The sequence below is a fragment of the Conger conger genome, chromosome 14, assembly GCF_963514075.1.
Source record: "Conger conger chromosome 14, fConCon1.1, whole genome shotgun sequence".
Lineage (NCBI taxonomy): Eukaryota > Metazoa > Chordata > Actinopteri > Anguilliformes > Congridae > Conger > Conger conger.
Window position 1 is genome coordinate 43,701,649 of NC_083773.1, and position 6,360 is coordinate 43,708,008.

Here is a 6,360-nt window from a genome sequence, read left to right on the forward strand (position 1 = left end):
GGTAAAAGCCAAAACAGTCAAATCTCAACTTACATTTTTGGATTTAAAAATCTTGGAGTAAAAGTGACATTCTCAACATGTGAAAAACAGCAGTGCACCCTGTCAGAGTTTTCTGCGCAGATGACTCATGCTAATTACCCTGTGGCGCTAATTGCTCCAGCTGCCCCCTCACCCTCACGGGCATGATAATGGTAAAAGTAAAGCCTTAGCTACAGTGACATCTGAGTAGCATGCTAATGCTAACAACAAGGCCTTAGCTAGTCAGATCTGAGTAGCATGCCAATGCTAACAACAAGGCCTTAGCTACAGTGACATCTGAGTAGCATGCTAATGCTAACAACAAGGCCTTAGCTACAGTGAGATCTGAGTAGCATGCTAATGCTAACAACAAGACCTTAGCTACAGTGAGATCTGAGTAGCAGGCTAATGCTAACAACAAGGCCTTAGCTAGTCAGATCTGAGTAGCATGCCAATGCTAACAACAAGGCCTTAGCTACAGTGAGATCTGAGTAGCATGCTAATGCTAACAACAAGACCTTAGCTACAGTGAGATCTGAGTAGCATGCCAATGCTAACAACAAGGCCTTAGCTACAGTGAGATCTCAATGGCATGGTAATGCTAATAGCAAGGCCTTAACTACAGTGAGATCCAACGGATTACCACTCATCATGAATGGCCATTTGTGTGTTAACTTTAATGATTTCTTTTCTATTTGAGGGTGTTCAAGGTTGATGATCAGTGTGGATTGAGAGTTAAGAGAGAGAGAGAGTCCAACTAAATGTTTTTGTTAGTGTTGAATAACTGTGACAGAAATTGGCTCAAAGCCTGAATGGAACTTAAAGGTTAGGCCTACCGCTTGATTCCCTGACAAGGCCCCGGGTGAAAGCCTATAATGGTAATTTCCTCCTCCTTCTCTAGCTCTTGTCCATCTATTGTTCCCTTTCTTTTAAAGTGGGTTTTAAAAGTAAAACAAAACTTTGTTGTTTTAAAACCCCACCATTGTGGTTTGTGTGTTTTTTTTTTTTAAAAAGCACTATAAGTGACCTGTAGCTTTGCGGGAGAGGCTTGGAGCCTGGTCCTGGGACATTACGTAAGGCTGAGTCATCGTGGCGTACCTCTGTCTGTCTGGGCTTGCGCAAGCACTGCTGTAATGCACCTGTAAACATGGCCCGCGGGGATCAGATCAGACAGGCCCCAAACAGATGGTGATAACTGAGTCACACCGAAATGTCTGAGTGTCCCAGGGATGACGCCATCTTAGATCCTTACCCTCCTCTGCTCCAGCTCTGTCAGAGAGAGAGCAGACATTTCGGGCTGGTGATGCACTGACCACGTGCTGTGGCGGCTTAATGATTACACCAAAGTTTAAATGTATCGTTTAAATTCATCTAATAATCTTCCTTGCTGTCTAATGCCAAAGGCGAGGCCAAGCAGGAGCTAACTAGCGACAGTTACCACACTGCTACCTCAATAGCCAGCGAAGCAGACAGCAAGCTAGCGGATGCAAACTTCAGAAGACCCATTGAGTAACACAATGAACCTCGACAAGGACAAAGATTCAGGACAGTGCCATAGGCACAGTGCAATCGTCTCTAGTAAAATCTACACCAAGCAAATGGCTAGTTCCTAGTCACGTGAACAGTAACAAATGGTATTACTTAATAATGTTTTGCTCATTTTCTGGGTAACAGAAACCCTCCTTCCCTGGATACAGCATAGAAAACAGTACATTCCATGACATTATGTTACATTACACTAGGTGTAGTAATTGTGTAACAGTACGGATGGCTGGCATTGCTAAGGTTTAGCACTTGTGTAGCCGTACTCAGTCCTCGCATTGCTTAGATGTAGGCCTTGTAGTAATTGCACAAGAGTATTAATTCCTGGTGCTTGCTCTGCTTATAGCAGCATTACTCTGTCGTGTTCTTTTTGGAGAGCAGAACTATCATGTTTCTCCAATAACAGCCGAGAAAGGGTGAGAGGCGACGAGATTTGGCCCACCCAGCTATCAAAACCGATATCAGATGTGCACTCACTCTGCAAACACCAGCAGGGGAGCTGCAGGGAGAGAGACAGGCGGGAGGGGGGGGACAGGCGGGGGGGGCAGGGAGGGAGATAGACAGGCGGGGGGGGGCAGGGAGAGAGACAGGCGGGGGGGGGGCAGGGAGGGAGATAGACAGGCAGGCAGGCGGGGGGAGGGGGGACAGGCAGGCTCAGAGAGGTCTTGGCTTGCGCAACCCCCGCCCCCCCCTCCAATTTATGATAGCAGTGATAGGATCTTACTTTTGAGCCAGAGGCTCCAAGAACAACCACTGTAATGAAATGCAGATGAGCATCAAATATAAGCACCCCAGCTCTGAGACTGACCCACAGTAAGGGCCCTGTGGTCAGGGGGGGTGGGAGGGCGGGATGTCCACTGCGCCATATCAGGTCCCAACAAGAGCAGGAATCTCATGAATAAACAGGGGGCAGTTCCCAGCAGTGGGATTTCATAAGAGATTAACGCAATGTGATGTGCTCTCAGATCACAGGCAATTCTGTTTGTTTTCATTGTGAGAATGTGTGTGTGTGTTTGTGTTTGTGTGTGTATGTGTATGTGTATGTGTATGTGTGTGTGTGTGTGTGTGTGTGTGTATGTGTATGTGTATGTGTATGCGTGTGTGTGTGTGTGTATGGGTATGTGTATGTGTGTGTGTGTGTGTGTATGTGTGTGTGTATGTGTTTGTGTGTGTATGTGTTTGGGTGTGTGTGTGTGTGTGTATGTGTTTGTGTGTGTGTGTGTATGTGTTTGTGTGTGTATGTGTGTGTATGTGTGTGTGTGAGGGGGATTCATGGGTTTGAGTCACATTGGCTGTTACTCCTTCACCCCATCTACTACTCCCAGTACTACTAATAATAGTAATAATAATAAAAAAGTATTGTATTTGTAATCCAGGATCATTTAAATAAACATGATGTTTTGAAGCACAGAGCACAGAATGAGCAGAGCATGGCAGGGACACTGCACACTGGTACTGTAGCTCAAATGCCTGCTTAGTTAACCTGCTAGAAACAGGAGAAAATGTACAGTGCCTAGTGTGTGGCAGAGTTTGTACTGCAAACGTATAATGGCAGGATAATCTTGTCTGCTTGCCAACTTCTTTGACCTAGAAGTAGTGCAGAGAACATTGTACAGCAGGCTACATCCTGTTTCCTACAGTAGTTATTAAGGTGACCCGGGCTTGTTTGTCTCAGTGTAGACACAGTAGTGGCAGTACTCTGGTGAAGTGCACTATTTTACTCTCATTTATTTCAACCACTTATGAGATCATATAGCCGTACACCTCTTTAGTAAATATTTGAAATGTGCATGTACTTATGACAGACAAATCAGATAGTTCGTGCGTTGTTTTGCTCATGCATCTCACACCTGAGATACTGGCCACCTGGAGTGCACTTCTGCAACCCTGGTCTTGGAGAGCCGCAGGGTGTGCTGTGTCATTTGTTTAAATCTCCCACCTCCCCTACGCCACATCCAGCCCTGTGCTCTGTGTATCTCGTGTGAAACCCTGCCTCTCCTCTCGTTTCAGCCCAGCTGTCTGTCCCCTGCCTGCCCCCTGACTCAGCGACGGTGGGCCTGCCCACACTGACCACTGCTGCCTGACCCGGCCCACAGGGCCCCAGAGCAGACCCACACTGACCACTGCTGCCTGACCCGGCCCACAGGGCCCCAGAGCAGACCCACACTGACCACTGCTGCCTGACCCGGCCCACAGGGCCCCAGAGCAGACCCACACTGACCACTGCTGCCTGACCCGGCCCACAGGGCCCCAGAGCAGACCCACACTGACCACTGCTGCCTGACCCGGCCCACAGGGCCCCAGAGCAGACCCACACTGACCACTGCTGCCTGACCCGGCCCACAGGGCCCCAGAGCAGACCCACACTGACCACTGCTGCCTGACCCGGCCCACAGGGCCCCAGAGCAGACCCACACTGACCACTGCTGCCTGACCCGGCCCACAGGGCCCCAGAGCAGACCCACACTGACCACTGCTGCCTGACCCGGCCCACAGGGCCCCAGAGCAGACCCACACTGACCACTGCTGCCTGACCCGGCCCACAGGGCCCCAGAGCAGACCCACACTGACCACTGCTGCCTGACCCGGCCCACAGGGCCCCAGAGCAGACCCACACTGACCACTGCCTGACCCGGCCCACAGGGCCCCATAGCAGACCCATAGGGCTCCAGAGCAGGCCCACAAGGCCCCAGAGCAGGCCCACAGGGCCCCAGAGCAGGCCCATAGGGCCCCAGAGCAGGCCTATAGGGCCCCAGAGCAGGCCTATAGGGCCCCAGAGCAGGCCCACAGGGCCCCAGAGCAGACCCACACTGACCACTGCCTGACCCGGCCCACAGGGCCCCATAGCAGACCCACACTGACCACTGCTGCCTGACCCGGCCCACAGGGCCCCAGAGCAGACCCACACTGACCACTGCTGCCTGACCCGGCCCACAGGGCCCCAGAGCAGACCCACACTGACCACTGCTGCCTGACCCGGCCCACAGGGCCCCAGAGCAGGCACACAGGGCCCCAGCAGGCCCACAGGGCCCCAGAGCAGGCCTATAGGGCCCCAGAGCAGGCCCATAGAGCCCCAGGGCAGGCCCACAGGGCCCCAGAGCAGGCCCATAGGGCCCCAGGGCAGGCCCACAGGGCCCCAGGGCAGGCCTATAGGGCCCCAGAGCAGGCCCACAGGGCCCCAGAGCAGGCCCACAGGGCCCCAGAGCAGGCCTATAGGGCCCCAGGGCAGGCCTATAGGGCCCCAGAGCAGGCCCACAGGGCCCCAGAGCAGGCCCACAGGGCCCCAGAGCAGGCCCATAGGGCCCCAGGGCAGGCCCACAGGGCCCCAGAGCAGGCCCATAGGGCCCCAGGGCAGGCCCACAGGGCCCCAGAGCAGGCCCATAGGGCCCCAGGGCAGGCCCACAGGGCCCCAGGGCAGGCCCACAGGGCCCCAGAGCAGGCCCATAGGGCCCCAGGGCAGGCCTATAGGGCCCCAGAGCAGGCCCACAGGGCCCCAGAGCAGGCCCACAGGGCCCCAGAGCAGGCCCATAGGGCCCCAGGGCAGGCCCACAGGGCCCCAGAGCAGGCCCATAGGGCCCCAGGGCAGGCCCACAGGGCCCCAGGGCAGGCCCACAGGGCCCCAGAGCAGGCCCATAGGGCCCCAGGGCAGGCCTATAGGGCCCCAGAGCAGGCCCACAGGGCCCCAGAGCAGGCCCATAGGGCCCCAGGGCAGGCCCATAGGGCCCCAGAGCAGGCCCATAGGGCCCCAGAGCAGGCCCATAGGGCCCCAGGGCAGGCCCATAGGGCCCCAGAGCAGGCCCACAGGGCCCCAGAGCAGGCCCATAGGGCCCCAGGGCAGGCCTATAGGGCCCCAGAGCAGGCCCACAGGGCCCCAGAGCAGGCCCACAGGGCCCCAGAGCAGGCCCATAGGGCCCCAGGGCAGGCCCACAGGGCCCCAGAGCAGGCCCATAGGGCCCCAGGGCAGGCCCACAGGGCCCCAGGGCAGGCCCACAGGGCCCCAGAGCAGGCCCATAGGGCCCCAGGGCAGGCCTATAGGGCCCCAGAGCAGGCCCATAGAGCCCCAGGGCAGGCCCACAGGGCCCCAGAGCAGGCCCATAGGGCCCCAGGGCAGGCCCACAGGGCCCCAGGGCAGGCCTATAGGGCCCCAGAGCAGGCCCACAGGGCCCCAGAGCAGGCCCACAGGGCCCCAGAGCAGGCCTATAGGGCCCCAGGGCAGGCCTATAGGGCCCCAGAGCAGGCCCACAGGGCCCCAGAGCAGGCCCACAGGGCCCCAGAGCAGGCCCATAGGGCCCCAGAGCAGGCCTATAGGGCCCCAGAGCAGGCCCACAGGGCCCCAGAGCAGGCCCACAGGGCCCCAGAGCAGGCCCATAGGGCCCCAGGGCAGGCCCACAGGGCCCCAGAGCAGGCCCATAGGGCCCCAGGGCAGGCCCACAGGGCCCCAGAGCAGGCCCATAGGGCCCCAGGGCAGGCCTATAGGGCCCCAGAGCAGGCCCACAGGGCCCCAGAGCAGGCCCACAGGGCCCCAGAGCAGGCCCATAGGGCCCCAGGGCAGGCCCACAGGGCCCCAGAGCAGGCCCATAGGGCCCCAGGGCAGGCCCACAGGGCCCCAGGGCAGGCCCACAGGGCCCCAGAGCAGGCCCATAGGGCCCCAGGGCAGGCCTATAGGGCCCCAGAGCAGGCCCACAGGGCCCCAGAGCAGGCCCATAGGGCCCCAGGGCAGGCCCATAGGGCCCCAGAGCAGGCCCATAGGGCCCCAGAGCAGGCCCATAGGGCCCCAGGGCAGGCCCATAGGGCCCCAGA